Genomic DNA, 16,894 nt, shown 5'->3' on the forward strand with positions numbered 1-16,894 from the left:
GGTATCTGCTCCAGTAAGAGGAGAGGAGGGGGGGAGAGAAGTGCAGGGAAGGCCAGACAGGTGCTGGTAGTAGGGGACTCTATCATTAGGGGGACAGACAGGGCAATCTGTCACAAAGACCAGGATCGACAAACTGTGTTGCCTGCCTGGCTCTCGAGTTCGGCACATCGCAGATCTGGTAGACAGGTTGCTGGGTGGGGGCTGGAGATGACCCAGCGGTCATGGTACACATTGGCACCAATGACAAAGTAAGAGATAGGTGGAGTCTCCTTAAAAATTATTTCAGGGAGTTATTCAACAGGAATCACCAAACACAGTCAGGCTCTAGAGTTAGTTACCTTTTGGCCACCACAGCAATCACCACCAAATAAATAGGCCACAAGGAAATCATGAAATAGAAAATGCACATGAAATCTTTATCAAATATATATAAAAATAGACATACAATGTTAAAAGGCAAGCAGATATCAGAATAGAAAAGTTGAGGGGTATACTCAAGATTAATATCCATATGTATATGGGGGCACAGATATGATCATTAGTTGGACATATCAGCAGGAATAGCTACAAATAGTAAGCAAAGTACAGGATATAAAAGTGCTAATAAGGCACAAAATAAAGACAAAAATGCAATACAAGAATAAATAACAGACTGTGCACCATGTATAGAGATACCTCACCTCAGCCCCAAACACAAGTTTTCGCCCTGATGCTTCATCAGGGCGTGTATTCAGAAACAGATGGGAAGGGTGCCACTGAACCCAATCATACACCTCAGATTCATAATGGACGTCCCATTTAACCATTCATACGGCAGTATATGTTCCCATAATGACCGCTCATGTGATGAAGGTGCAGTCAGCTGTTGATGTGCCGCTGCCCGCATATCCCTGCTTATCAAAGTATCGTGGGATGTGCGTATAGTGGCTCTGATCATGTGATCATCACTCACATGACCAGAGGGCGTGCCGCACAGACGCTACATCGGGGCAGGTCCTAGGTGGGGAATGGGCAGAGGCCGAGTGGAGCGCCTGACTAGGGGCATGCGCAAACCAAGGGAGGAGCACCTGCACATAACAGACGGTCATATGACCGCATGCGGTCACGTGACTGGGAGTGATCACATGGGCTGGGATGGAGGCACCAAGTAGGGCGAAGATAAGGTACCAAAGCTGGTATTAACCCTAGAGTCGCCAAAATATAGTTAAGAATGCACCTTATAAAGGTGGGGGGTCAGTGAGGAAAATAAACCTCTCCCATGCCCCCAAAAACAGATTAGCATATGCGGGCGCACATGTGGCGCCTTGTATCTGCAGGTAGAATTTCTCTTTAAATATGAAAAAATTATGAGTGAGTGCAAATCTAAGTAAATCTACTAGAAACTCACCACGTTTTTCATTTATTTCAGACATCATCAGGAATTCTTATACAGCAGCCAGTCCATCATTATGACATATAAAGGTATAAAGTGATTCCACATCACATGTAACCAATAGCATGTCGTCATCAAGATTATGGTCAATACCTTTGCAAATTGGCTCGCATAGGTTATTGCGGCCATGCACTATTGGCCTACCTGGAGGATTGGTTGCTTGTTTATGCACTTTTGGGAGAAGATACAGTGTTGCAATCGTGGGATTGTCCGGAATGCTTGTTTTCTGTTTCAGTGTAATGATGGCCGCTTCCATGGCTCCTGCAAGGATAGACAAAAGTTCCCCCTTAAATTTATTTAATGGATTGAAGGTAAGTAGGGGAAAAAGTGTCAGGGAGGCTAGTCCTGATCTAGCACACCCCAACAAGTTTGCCCGGTTGGCAGATGAGGGGGATGCCATTTCAGAGCTAGAAGTACTGCAGCAAGATAATGCCTCTGACCGCTAAAGGGCTGTCTGCGCCAGTAAGGGGGGGGGGGGGGTAGGAGGAGTGCAGGGAAGGCCAGACAGGTGCTGGTAGTAGGGGACTCTATCATTAGGGGGACAAACAGGGCAATCTGTCACAAAGACCGGGATCACCAAACTGTGTTGCCTGCCTGGCGCTCGAGTTCGGCATATCGCAGATCTGGTTGACAGGTTGCTGGGTGGGGCTGGAGATGACCCAGCGGTCAAGGTACACATTGACACCAATGACAAAGTAAGAAGTAGGTGGAGTCTCCTTAAAAATTATTTCAGGGAGTTATTCAACATGCTCAAGGCAAGGCCCTCCAAGGTAGTATTTTCTGACATATTACCTATACCACGAGCCACACCAGAGAGGAAGGGGGAGATAAGGGAGGTAAACAAGTGGTTCAGAAGCTGGTGTAGGAAGGAAGGGTTTGGGTTCATGGAGAACTGGGCTGACTTTGCTGTCAGATACAGACTGTACCGTAGCGACGGGCTGCACCTCAATGGGGAGGGAAGCAGCTGTGCTTAGGGAGTAGATGTCCAGATGGGTGGAGGAATGTTTAAACTAGAGACAGGGGGAGATAAACTACAACATAGAGGGGGAAGATAATAGGAAAGAAAACATGAAGTGCATGTATACTAATGCCAAAAGCCTCAATAATAAGATGGAGGAACTGGAACTATTAATGTTGGAGGAAGACTATGACATAGGGAGGATAAGTGAGACATGGCTGGATGCAAGCTATGACTGGGCGGTTTATGTACAGGAATACATTCTGTTCAGGAATGACCGTACAAGTAAGAAAAGTTTGCTTTTATGTATAACCTGTCTTAGGCCCATTCTGCGTGAGGACATTGCTGGGGAAAATGATCATGTCTCTGTGAGTGGAAATAAGGGGTGGGGGGTAAAAACAAGAAATTACTGATTTACTGGGGTTTGTAATAAGACACCAAGTATAACAAAAGCAGCAAAAAACATACTGATAGGACAAATAGATGGGGCAGCAAACAAGGTCATTATTTTGGGGGCCTTTAACTATCTTGACATTGTCTGTGAAGCTGAAACCTGTAGGTCCAGCAAAAGAACCAGATTTTTGGCAATAATAAAGGACAATTACCTATCGCAACTAGTGCAGGACTCAACAAGAGGTCGGGCGCTTCTGGACCTTATACTAACCAATAGGCCAGACAAAGTATCCGAGGTAGAGGTAGGGGGTCGTTTTGGTAATAGTGACAGGACCTCAGCGACATAGATTGAGACTCTTTTAAGAACATCCTAAATACTCTACGGGAATAAAAGGGCTAGAAATAAGATAAAAAAAATTTAGCTAACGAAAACAGTTAAGGAAGCGATAAACAATAAGAAGAAAACGTTAAGACTACTAAAACAAGAAGTTTGTGGGGAAACATTAAAGAATTATAAGGAGAAAAATTAAAACGGTAAAAAAAAAAACTAGCAAATAAAACTAGCAAAAGTTTTAACAGAGAGAAAGATTGCCATAGAAAGTAAAAAGAACCCCAAAATATTCTTCACCTACATAAATAATAACAAGGGGACATCCTCTATGTCTAAAGGAAAGAAAGTTTCACCATCATCACAGGCAGAGATTCTTTACTGTAAGAGCAGTAAAACTGACACTCTCTGCTGCATGATGTTGTGATGTCTGTCTCGATAAGTTCAAGGGGGGGGGGGGGGCTGGGGGGGGATGTTTTTCTAGAGAGTAATAATTTTACAGGTTATGGATACTAGATTTATGTGGATAGAATGTTGATCCAGGGATTTATTCTGATCGCCATATTGGGGTTGGGAAGGAATTTTTCCTCTGTCTTGGGGCAATTGCCATCAGCCTCGGTTTTTTTTGTTTTTTTTTTGCCTTCCTCTGAATCAACACAGTAGGGTTTTAGGTTGAACTCGATGGACTCTTGTCTTTTTTCAACCTTACAAACTATGTTACATAGTGGCTGCATCACAATCGGCACCCAAGTAATTTGTTGACCTGCACAGCAGAAGGTAACATTTGCTAGTCATAGGTAAATCTTGTTACTTTAGTGGCTTTCACCGCAGGTAGATTGTAGGGGCCCAGAGGTATATCATCAGTACTTCTGAAACAGTGACACATGTTGGCTGTTCCTAAACCACAATATCAAACATGTGCCAAGACTAGATAAACCATGGACAGACATCCAACAGATCACACAGCTGCAGGCAACATTGTGGTTGATCCAAGAGAGGAGCGTTTGGTGGAAGTTGAACTATATGGATGGCTGCGTCTGCATCTGGTATAAACGTCATGAAGCCGTGCACTGTTGGGGTTCAACAGACCGTTGTTGGTGGTGTCATAGTCTGGGGATCATTTCCTCGCATACTCTAGGATAGTTGGTCATCATACCACCATCCTTAATTAGTAAACCCTATAGGGATCTTCTAGCTGACCACCTGCACCCATATCTTCAGGAGGTCTTACCCAACCAACAGAATAACGCACTGTATCATTGGGCTCAGATTACCAGGGAGTGGTTGTGGGAACACCACAATGAATTACCTACACTGCCTTGCTCTCCCATTCATACATATATGTTTGGGATATGTGGGAATGGGATGTCAGATCTGCTCCTATGTCTCCATAAAATATACACCAACTGATGGAGCTGCTGCAGCAGGCATGGTTCAAGTTGAGTATGGAAGATGTTTACCACCTTTTGAAATATGGACCGTGACATCTGCAAACCGTGATCACCAAAAATGGTGGACCAACCTGTTGAGTAGATGTTCCTAATGTAGTTATCGTTCAGTGTATGTGTGTGAATATATTCCACACAATGTTTCATTTAATTGTCTTTGCTCAGTAATATGAAGATTTTTTGGGGTTAAATAGCTAGTACTATAAAGTGCTTTATTGACTCTTTCACTTGATAAAGAGAACTTTGATCCTCAAACCCTCCTGTGTATTTTGAGACCCATTTCGATGAAGCACATCTATACTTTTCCCAATGCCGCTTTGGAAGTCTGCACCTGAAGAGCGTTTGCCGATTTATTTGTTGTGGGATCCATCTCTGGTCTCCTAATACAGATCTGTAACTTTTTCCGATAAGAAGCATTTTTCTGGGGTAGAAGTCTACATGTTCATAGGTTTACAATGGCGGACTACATTTCCTTTTGTAAACACTGTCTAACGCTTACAGCTACTGTCGTAACAAGGTCACTGTTGTTGACTAGATTGATGTTGAGTAATAGAAGGATCTCAGCTCTTTCACGCTGTAATAATAAGGTTGGTCTATAAATAATCCCTGACAATGCACGGAGGTTATCACTGAAGCTGTAATTGAAGATCCTCTGACATATGTGTTGAGAAATACAACTCTACTGTTGTTGTTTAGGTTTTCCTTCCTGTTTCTTATGTGTGGAGTTATGTTTTGTATTATTGATTTGTCATTTCCTTACTATCCAATATCTTTCAGGTATTTTTTCAGAAAAGTTTATTTCTTTGCGACATCTTCAGCAATGATTACATATTCCTTTAGAGCAGTTATTTTAATGCAGGTTAGAATGAATTTTTTTTATAATACAGTTAGCATATCGTACATTGTACATGCAGAAAAGAAAGATAAAATCCAAACATACCTGTAAACCCTGGGCTCTCTGTGACCCTGGCACCACAGTCTTGACTGGGTGGGCAATTGTAGGCAAATGGCATCTTTAGCCTTTTCCAATGAGGCGGCTAATTTCTATACCCCTATAAAAGGGAATTACCACTTCAGATATCTGTGTCATATAGTTTTTTTTTTTCCTGTAGCTGCATTAAAGGAGTCTCCAGTGGAAAACATTTTTTTGAATCAACTGGTGCCAGAAAGTTAAATGGGCACTGTCACCAAACTTTTTTTTTGATATGTTGTAGTACTTATGTACTACAACATATCTCTAATATAGATTATTATTATTTTTTTTTCATTAGAATTGTTTAATTTACATTTGAAAACCGGCCACTAGGGGGTCTCCCTCCTGGTGGCCGGCTGCAGCCTGCCGTGACGTCACGCATGAATTCGGACCGATGCTGGCCAGGTATCGGTCCTAATTCATTGAGCCTGCGCCCGCTCCCTGTCTGTCAATCAGACAGGCGTGAGTGAGCGCTTTGAACTTAGAGGATGCGCGCAGGCTCCCTGGCCTCGCACATCGGCCCCGGCTACCAGTATGAGGTAGGAATGCCCTGCACTTTATTCTTTTTCGGGGTGGAAAGCAGGTTGCGTGGCAGCGGGTTGCGTTGCGGGGTTCGGGGGAGCGGGATGTACGGCAGCTGTTTTCACCACAGCATGCCTCCAGTTGTTTACCCACTACAACTCCCAGCATGCCCTGACAGCCAATAGATGTCAGGGCAAGCTAGGAGTTGTAATGGTGAAACAGCTGGAGGCACACTGTATAGGTGAACTAAGAGCGGAAGTGTCGGCCCCAGCAGGCATCAGTGACGTCACGCCTGCTGGGGAAGTCAGGGACAGTTAAAAAAAAAAAAAAAAAAAGGACGGTGGGAGCTACACTTTAAGAAGATTTTGAAATTACTTCTATTACAAATGTTAATCCTTCCAGTACTTATCAGCTGCTATATAATCCACAGGAAGTTCTTTTTCTTTTTTGAATTTCCTTTCTATCTGACCACAGTGCTCTCTGCTGCCACCTCTGTCCATGTCAGGAACTGTCCAGAGTAGGAGAGGTTTGCTATGGGGATTTGCTCCTACTCTGGACAATTCCTAAAATGGACAGAGGTGTCAGCACTGTGGTCAGATTGAAAAGAAATTTAGAAAGAAGTAAGGAAATGACAAATCAATAATACAAAACATTACTCCACACATAAGAAACAGGAAGGAAAACCTAAACAACAACAGTAGAGTTGTATTTGTCAACACATACGTCAGAGGATCTTCAATTACAGCTTCAGTGATAACCTCCGTGCATTGTCAGGGATTATTTATAGACCAACCTTATTATTACAGCGTGAAAGAGCTGAGATTCTTCTATTACTCAACATTAATCTAGTCAACAACAGTGACCTTGTTACGACAGTAGCTGTAAGCGTTAGACAGTGTTTACAAAAGGAAATGTAGTCCGCCATTGTAAACCTATGAACATGTAGACTTCTACCCCAGAAAAATGCTTCTTATCGGAAAAAGTTACAGATCTGTATTAGGAGACCAGAGATGGATCCCACAACAAATAAATCAGCAAACGCTCTTCAGGTGCAGACTTCCAAAGCGGCATTGGGAAAAGTATAGATGTGCTTCATCGAAATGTGTTTCAAAATACACAGGAGGGTTTGAGGATCAAAGTCCCCTTTATCAAGTGAAAGAGTCAATAAAGCACTTTATAGTACTAGCTATTAAACCCCAAAAAAATCTTCATATGACAGAGTGGGGAGAAGATGGCGGTGGGTACCGGAATCCACGAGGAAGCGGCGGGATCGGCGATCGTGGCGGCAGTAAGGAGGCGGCGGTGGAGGCAGCAGTGATGATCTTCACTGCTGCCTTCAAGGAGTTGCCAAACTACAACTCTCAGCATTCTGGGAGTTGTAGTTTTGCAACATCCGGAGGGCCACAGTTTGGAGACCACTATACAGTGGTGCCCAAGCTGTAGCCCTCCAGATGTTGCAAAACTAAAACTCCAAGGATGCCCAGACTGCTCAGGCATGCTGTGAGTTGTAGTTCTGTAACATCTGGCCCTTCAGATGTTGCCGATCTACAACTCCCAGCATGCCTGGACAGTCTCAGCATGCTGGGAGTTGTAGTTATGCAACATCTGGACGAGCACAGTTTGGAGACCACTATACAGTGTTGTCCAAACTGTAGCGCTCCAGATGTTGCAAAACTACAACTCCAGACTTCACAGGCATGCTGGGAGTTGTAGTTTGGCAACATCTGGAGGCCTACAGTTTGGACACTACTACACAGTTGTCTCCAAACTGTTCTCCTCCAGTTGTTGCATAACTACAACTCCCAATATGCCCTTCAGCTGTCTGGGCATGCTGGAAGTTGTAGTTTTGCAACAACTGGAGGCACCCTGGTTGGGAAACATTGTCTGTTTCCTAAGTCAGTGTTTCTCAACCCGTGTGCCTCCAGCTGTTGCAAAACTATAACTCCCAGCATGCACTGACAGACCATGCATGCTGGGAGTTGTAGTTTTGCAACAGCTGAAGGCATACAGGTTGGGAAACACTGAGTTAAGTAACAAACTCTGTGTTTTGCAACCAGTGTGCCTCCAGCTGTTGCATAACTACAAGTCCCAGCATGCCCTTCTGCTGTCACTGCATGCTGAGAGTTGTAGTTTTTGCAACAGCTGAAGGCACACTGGTTGCAAAATACAGAATTTGTTATACCTAACTCAGTGTTTCGCAACCAGTGTGCCTCCAGCTGTCCATACATGCTGGGAGTTGTACTTTTGCAACAGCTGGAGGGACACTGGTTGCAAAACTCTGTGTTTTGCAACCAGTGTGCCTCCAGCTGTTGCATAACTACAACCCCCAGCATGCACAGACAGCCAAAGGGCATGCTGGGAGTTGTAGTTTTGCAACAGCTGCATGTTTGCCCCCCCCCCCCCCATGTGAATGTACAGGGTACATTCACACGAGCGGGAGTTTACAGCGAGTTTCTCGCTGCAAGTTTGAGATGCAACAAATTTTCTGCTGCAGCTCAAACTCCCAGCGGGAAACTCACTGTGAACCCCCGCCCCTGTGAATGTACCCTAAAAACACTACACTACAAAATAAAAAGTAAAACACTACATATACACATACCCCTACACATTTACCCCCCAATAAAGATGAGAAACGTCTGGTACAGCACGGTTTCTAAAACGGAGCCTCCAGCTGTTGCAAAACAACAACTCCCAGTGTTGCCGGACAGCCATTGACTGTCCAGGCATGCTGGGAGTTTTGCAACACCTGGAGGCGCCCTGTTTGGGAAACACTGTTGTAGGGTAATTTTGGTATCGGAGGCAAGTCTATTTCTTGCATCCAGGTCTGTCCCTATGCAAATCCCTAATTTAGGCCTCAAATGCGCATGGCGCTCTCTCGCTTTGGAGCCCTGTCGTATTTCAAGGCAGCAGTTTAGGGCCACATATGGGGTATTTCCGTACTCTGGAGAAATTGCCTAACAAATTTTGGGGGCTTTTTCTCCTTTTACACCTTATGAAAAGGTAAAGTTGGGGTCTACGCCAGCATGCAATGTCTTCTGAGTACAGAAATACCCATAATGTGGATGTAAAATGCTCTGCGGGCGCACAACATGGCTCAGGAGTGAGAGCGCCATGTACATTTGAGGTGATTTGCACAGGGGTGGCTGATAGTTACAGTGGTTCTGACATAAACGCAAAAAAAACACCCACATGTGACCCCATTTTGGAAACGCCACCCCTCATGGAATGTAACAAGGGGTATAGTGAGTCTTAACACCCCACAGGTGTTTCAAGAATTTTTGTTAAAGTTGGACGTGAAAATTAATTTCTTTTAATTTTTTTCACTAAAATGCTGGTGTTATCCCAAATTTTTCATTTTCACAAGGGGTAATAGGAAAAAAGTCCCCAAAATTTGTAACCCTATTCCTTTTGAGTATGGAAATGCCCCATATGTGGATGTAAAGTGCTCTGCGGCCAAACTACAATGCTCAGGAAGGAGAAGGAGCGACATTTTAATTGAAGGCCTTGTGTGTTTACCAAGCCCCCCCCCCCCCCATGGTGCCAGAACAGTGCTCACCCCCCACATGTGACCCCATTTTGCAAACTACACCCCTCAAAAATCCCACAGTTTCTCTTTCCCTCTTGAGCTATGTTGTGAGCCCACAGGGCACTTTATGTCAACATATGAGGTATTTCTATACTCGAGAGACATTGGGCTGCAAATTTTGGGGGGCTTTTTCTCATTATACCACTTGTAAAAATGAAAAAAAAATGGGGCTACAGGAACTTGTTAGTGTAAAAAATGCAGATTTAGATTTTTCTTCTCCACTTTGCTGCTATTCTTGTGAAACACCTAAAGGGTTAACAAACTTTCTGAATGTCATTTTGAATACTTTGAGGGGTTTAGTTTCTATAATGGGGTCATTTATGGGGTATTTCTGACAGAAAGGCCCCTCAAATCCACTTCAAACTTAACTGGTCCCTGAAAGATTCAGCTTTTGAAATTCTCGTGAAAATCTAGAAATTTGCTGCTTTACTTTGAAGCCCTCTAATGTCTTCAAAAAGTAAAAACATGTCAACTTTATGATGCAAACATAAAGTAGACATATTGTATTTGTGAATCAATATAAAATGTATTTGTAATATCCATTTTTCTTACAATCACAGAGTTTCAAAGTTGGAAAAATGCTAAAATTTTCATGAAATTTGGGGATTTTTCACCAAGAAAGGATGCAAGTAATGACGAAAATTTACCACTATGTTAAAGTACAGGGTGAGCCATAGCAACACCGCAGGAGAAATGCTAGCACAGGCTTCCAGTATCCGTAGTTTCAGGTGCTGCACATCTCGTATCTTCACAGCATAGACAATTGCCTTCAGATTACTCCAAAGATAAAAGTCTAAGGGGGTCAGATCGGGAGACCTTGCGGGCCATTCAACTGGCCCATGACGACCAATCCACTTTCCAGGAAACCGTTCATCTAGAAATGCTCGGACCTGACACCCATAATGTGGTGGTGCACCATCTTGCTGGAAAAACTCAGGGAACGTGCCAGCTTCAGTGCATAAAGAGGGAAACACATCATCATGTAGCAATTTTGCATATCCAGTGGCCTTGAGGTTTCAAATTGATGAAGAATGACCCCATTATCTTTGTACCCCATATACCACACCATACCATCAATTTTTGTGTTCCAACAGTCTTGGAGGGATCTATCCAATGTGGGTTAGTGTCAGACCAATAGCGGTGGTTTTCTTTGTTAACTTCACCATTCACATAAAAGTTTCCTCATCACTGAACAAAATCTTCTGTGTAAACTGAGGGTCCTGGTCCAATTTTTGTTTTGCCCATTCTGCAGCACCTGAAACTACGGATACTGGAAGCCTGTGCTAACATTTCTCCTGCGGTGTTGCTATCAGTGTGTGAAGAGTGGGAGAAGAGGGTTGCATTGACAATCCAACACAATGGGCAGCACATTGAACACATTTTATAAGTGGTCAGAAACATGTAAATAACTCATGAAAGAATAAAGTTATGTTAAAACCAAGCACATCATTGTTTTTCTTGTGAAATTCCCAATAAGTTTGATGTGTCACATGACCCTCTTCCTATTGAAAAAACAAAAGTTGGATTCAAAATGTCCGACTTCAAAATGGCCGCCATGGTCACCACCCATGTTGAAAAGTTTTCCCCCGCACATATACTAATGTGCCACAAACAGGAAGTTAATATCACCAACCATTCCCATTTTATTAAGGTGTATCCATATAAATGGCCCACCCTGTAGAGTATGTCACGGAAAAACAATTTCGGAATCAGAATAAACGGTAAAAGCATCTCAGAGTTATTAATGCATAAAGTGACAGTGGTCAGAATTACAAAAAAGGGCTGAGTCCTTAAGGGGTTAAGTAAGTGACCCTTCGTTGGACTCCTGTTCACCCACACTATAACCCAGTGTATTGGGTTTAGTGTGGGTGAACAGGCTGACAGCCTTTCTTTAAGGGGTATTCAGAGTTTCCAAAGACAACAATGATAAATCCTCCCCACCCCCCCAGTTCTTTAAAGTATGGACTTTACTATTGATAGACAATATTCTACATCATGTTGGTTCCACCTATCTGGAAGAATGATCAATAACCAATCAGTGCCCACAGCAGTTTCCCGCCCCAGCAGCTGATTGGCTGAGCGGGCAGTGCACATATAGACCCCAAGCATAGCAAGCACTATACAACTAGACCGGCTCCGGGAGATTGCCAGTGGTGATGGGAGAGAGGAAGTTTGTATTTTTTTTTTTTAAGTTTTTTCCGCAGGCTGAGCACATTTAAAAAAAAAAATAAAAACTCTGAATACTCCTTAAATATTGTTTTGTGTTTGTGAATTGTGTGTGAGGTAGGTGAATATCCTCTAAGGCTCTGTTCACATTTAAGAATTTCCTCAATGAAAATAATCCTTATAAGGATCTTCCATTGACATGAATGGGAGGCTTTGGTTCCACAAGGATTCCTGGCAAAATTTCCACATTCTGCCTCAAATTACTTTTGTGCCATGAGTTTTGCATGGAGAAGTAGAGGAAATTCAGTGAGGAAATTCTGCTGTGCGAACCCACCGTTAGGGTGCGTTCCCACAGGGCGTATACGCAGCGTATTTGACGCTGCGCAAAATGTATGGCAGCAGCGGGAAATACGCTGCGTATCCCTTGCTCACTATACACACAGGGCTTTCCGGCGACAGGGGCGGGGCCGTGTGCCGGCGTATCTGTGACGCGCGGCTCCGCCTCCAAAACTTACTACACACATAGGGCTGTCGCCGGAAAGCCCTGTGTGTATAGTGAGCAAGGGATACGCAGCGTATTTCCCGCTGCTGCCATACATTTTGCGCAGCGTCAAATACGCTGCGTATACGCCCTGTGGGAACGCACCCTAAGTGTGGAGATTTTGCCAAAGTGGTAAAACAAGATGTTGGATGAATCCAGTTTAATCTAAGAGTTTGATGGGTAACTTCATCTTGTAACTGTAGCTCTGGATTGGCTAGGTCTAGAGGTCTAGATTTTTTCCTTATGAACACTGAATAAAAGATTTATCCAAAGATTAAAATTGTGATGGATGTAAAAGTGCTTTGAAACACTACTTAAAGTAACTTCATAAGTGTGGGCCGCATCAATAAACACACATATATACATAAACGCATTCTGCCACATTGTTTTGTGGCAGCAATTACCTTTTTTAATTTAGGGTCCCATGTAATGGATCCGCAACATATTTTACGCTGTGGATCCGCTGATGACCAACCCTAGAATGTGCTTCCTGCAGTGTCTGCTCATAGCAGCAATCCGTCCCTACAAGCAGACACACAGGGACCTTTTAAAGGTTAAAGAGTCTCCCTATATTACCCTTGTATCCAGTCCAATCCTACATGCTTGAGGAAGCGGATTTTCCGCAAAATGCATTGCATTGTGGGTAATAAAATTCCCTCATCCTTAGTCTCAGAACCTGATTGATCCAGCCATTTGTGGAAGAGTTATCTTGGTTTTATGCTGTTTATTGTCATGGAGTGGCTGCAGAGAACTACCAGTATATACACCCTACCCCATTGTTGTACTTGGTCGGAGTACAGCTAGCCTTGGTAAGCTCCGTTCACATTTAGCGTTACCATTTATACCATAAAATAAGGAATAAAAAGCAATCAAAATGTCCGATCAAAACAAAAATGGTACCGATTAAAACTTCAGATCACGGTGCAAAAAATTAGCCCTCATACCACCCCGTACACAGAAAAATAAAAAAGTTATAGGGGTCAGAAAATTTTCGTGCATGTAGTTATGATTTTTTCCAGAAGTACGACAAAATCAAACCTATATAAGTAGGGTATCATTTTAATCGTATGGACCTACAGAATAAAGATAAAGTGTCATTTTACCAAAAAATGACTAGAAACGGAAGCCCCCAGAATTTACAAAATGGTGTTTTTTCTTGAATTTTGTCGCACAATGATTTTTTCCCATTTTGCCGTTGATTTTTGGGTAAAATGACTGATGTCATTACAAAGTGGAATTGGTGGCGCAAAAAATAAGCCATCATATGGATTTTTAGGTTCAAAATTGAAAGGGTTATGATTTTTAAAAGGTAAGGAGGAAAAAACGAAAGTGCAAAAACAGAAAAGGGGTTAGATAAATGAAACATAAGCTATCATTGTTACAAATCTTTCAATTTTTATTCATACTTAAATATATTAAATATTTCAATGAAATACATGGTGATTTGCTTTTTTTTTTTGTTTTAGCGATTATATTACAAAAAATGTTCAAATTTCATAGAAAGCTTTGTTATCGAAAAAAAAAAACCACACAAGAGCAGATATTTTAATATAGACAGTATATATATATATATATATTTATATATGTATATAGATATTGTTTCTCTTTTTCACCGTGTTTGGTTGACAGGAAAATCAACAAAGAAAAGAAAAAAAAGAAAAGAAAAGTGAGGCCAGAAATTTCTGAGACGACTGAAAGCCAAACCCAGAATGAATACTCGAACTCTTGTGAAACATAACATATACACAGGGCTGGTGTTAACAATGCACTCTGACATCACAGGCGCAGAATAAGTCATTTTTTGCAGGTTGTACACCCCCCCCCCACCTCCCCCCCGCCCTCCCCTCAAATACAAATATACATGTTAATAATCCATAGCAAGTTTCAGAGCAGATACGGAGGAATAGAAAATCTCCATATCAACATCCTGAGGCCATGAGATTTTATTTTTTATTTTTCAAACAACATTGTCATCTGTAGTGTTTTCTGTATAGTTTTACAGATACCTTGTCTTCCAAATATAGAACATATATAGCACAAATACTACTTAGGGCCTCCGTTTTTTTGATTCACAAACATAAGTACACAGAGAAGACTTCATACTTGTATTAAAAATAAATTCTATTTGTCCCTAATAGAAAGATTACGAGTAGTCTCCGGGTAAGTACGTTATCACATTTGGCAAACAATTGGCCCCTATGTTATATAAGACTGATGCCATTTTACCAGGTTGTAATCTTTTCAGCAGCAGACCAGGTTAACAGGGGTACTTCACTGCCCCAGCGCTTAGAACATTTGGTTCTGAATGCTGGGTGCGGACTACGGGGGTTGTGATGTCATGCCACGCCCCCTTAATGCAAGTCTATGGGAGGGGACGTGGCGGATGCCACGTCCCCTCCCATAGACTTGCATTGAGGGGGCGTGACATGAGATCACGAGAGGCGTGCCGTGATGTCTCGACCCCTGCAGCCAGCGTTCGGACAAAATGTTCCAAAAGCTGGGGCAGTGAAGTACCCCTTTAAGGTACCTTGCTTTTATAAATATGGTGGTCTTGGCCTTAATGTTATACTTCAGCCAGCATCCTACTCCTTAGCAAGAACGCAAAGGCCATTTGTATAGAGAAGTGAGGAATGTTTTACCCCCGTTTCATTTTCACACAGTTATTTACAGGTTTTCCTAAATTTTCATATCATGGTAACATTTACTAAGGCAAGGTCCAATATCCAGTCCCATTGTTGCACTATTACTAATGGCTACACAAAAATGATTGTGCTATTTAGGGGTAGGAACATTCAAACAAATACAGTAGTAGTGTTTGAAGAGCAGAAAGAGGCGACACATGGTCAGTGACATTTGTAGAATAAATAAAGTGGATAATACAGATTTTACTGTGTAACGATACAGTACATAAAGAAGAAAAAGAAAAATTGTTTCCTTCAAAAGGACTGTTCATAAAAGTAACGTGTTCCATCCATTCCTAACAGGAATATCAAATATGATAGCAATTTCAAAGCCCTGAGTTATGGCTATAGGTACCTCAAGTAGTGTATTACACCGGCAGTCATAGACTCAACACGCCATCCTTACAAAGCCAATGTAAGATCCAAAAGAACAAGACAAACTAAAGACCTAGACAAAGAAGGCAGAGTCCAGTGCAGTATCAAAGCAATGCGTGAAGTTTATTCAGCAATCAGCCAATATGGAGAACAGTTGACGCGTTTCGGCCACTGTAAGTAGCCTTAGTCATACTAAAGACCTGTTCACTATGCGGAATAGAGGACCATTCTACAGACACACCATCTCAGCTCAGTCATTTCTCCCATTCAACAATAGGCTATATTACAATCAGGGGAAAGTCAACGTGTCTATATTTGAGTGTCAAACATATGTTAATGTTCGTTTAACCAGAATGAATAAATACTGGCCCGTCTTGTTACGTTTTTTTTTCAGTGGGCAAAACAAAACAAAAATAAATTAAAAATTCATACATACAATCCAACATCTTTTACAGTGATTTTATTAGGGTTTCGGAAAACTGCTTAACTGAGCATTAAGAACCCCAGCATAATGGTCACTCTAAGCTTTGAGTTATGGGGGGGAAGGGAATCTATCATTGTTTGAGTAAATCAAGTATTTTTTAACACTTTCCCTCAAATTTACCAAAAAAGTGCACATTCTTCATAAATAGCTAAATAGTGTAAAGCTAAGGAAGTTTCAAGTATGGTCCAGGCTGGTGTGAGATTGCAGAAAAATGTGAAAAAACTTTGGCGACAATTTTAAAGTCACAGTTGATAAATCACAGACCACTGCAAAAAGCTCACCAAGCCACACTATGTATTCATGTTGATTTCTTAAGAGTCTAAATGAAAAGTCGCCAAAGTTTTCAACAAAAAAATGACTATTACAAAAAAAAAAATTACAAAAAAAAAAATCCATTATTTCCCCCAATATCGTTAGGATATCTGTTACAGCAGTCAGTGTTAGGAGTTCCCTAGTCTGGACAATCTCTGTCCGTATACACCAGTAGTGTCCAAACTGTTGCAAAACTACAACTGCCAGCATGCCCGGAAGCTGTTGGCTGTCTGGAGATGCTGGGAGTTGTAGTTTTGCAACAGCTGGAGGACCGCAGGTTGGAGACCTAGGATATACACTATTTGCTAAAATGCAAAGCTACTGTAAAAGAGTGGCCTCGCTTTGAGAGACTCAGAATGAGATATAAGTTACAGTCACCTATTGCTTACATGTGACTTATAATCAGCAGCTGCTTCAGATAAAAAAAAATTACAGATTTGTAATCTTAATCCTTCCAGTACTTATCAGCTGCTGTATACTACAGAGGGAGTTGTATAGTCCTTTCCAGTCTGACCACAGTGCTCTCTGCTGCCACCTCTGTCCAGTCAGGAACTGACTGAAGCAGGAGAGCACTGTGGTCAGACAGCAAAGAACTGCACAACTTCCTCTGTAGTATACAGCAGTTGATAAGTACTGGAAGGATTGAGATTACAAATCTATATACAGAGACCCCCTGACCTACGATGCCCCAGACA

The sequence above is a fragment of the Hyla sarda genome, chromosome 2, assembly GCF_029499605.1.
Source record: "Hyla sarda isolate aHylSar1 chromosome 2, aHylSar1.hap1, whole genome shotgun sequence".
Lineage (NCBI taxonomy): Eukaryota > Metazoa > Chordata > Amphibia > Anura > Hylidae > Hyla > Hyla sarda.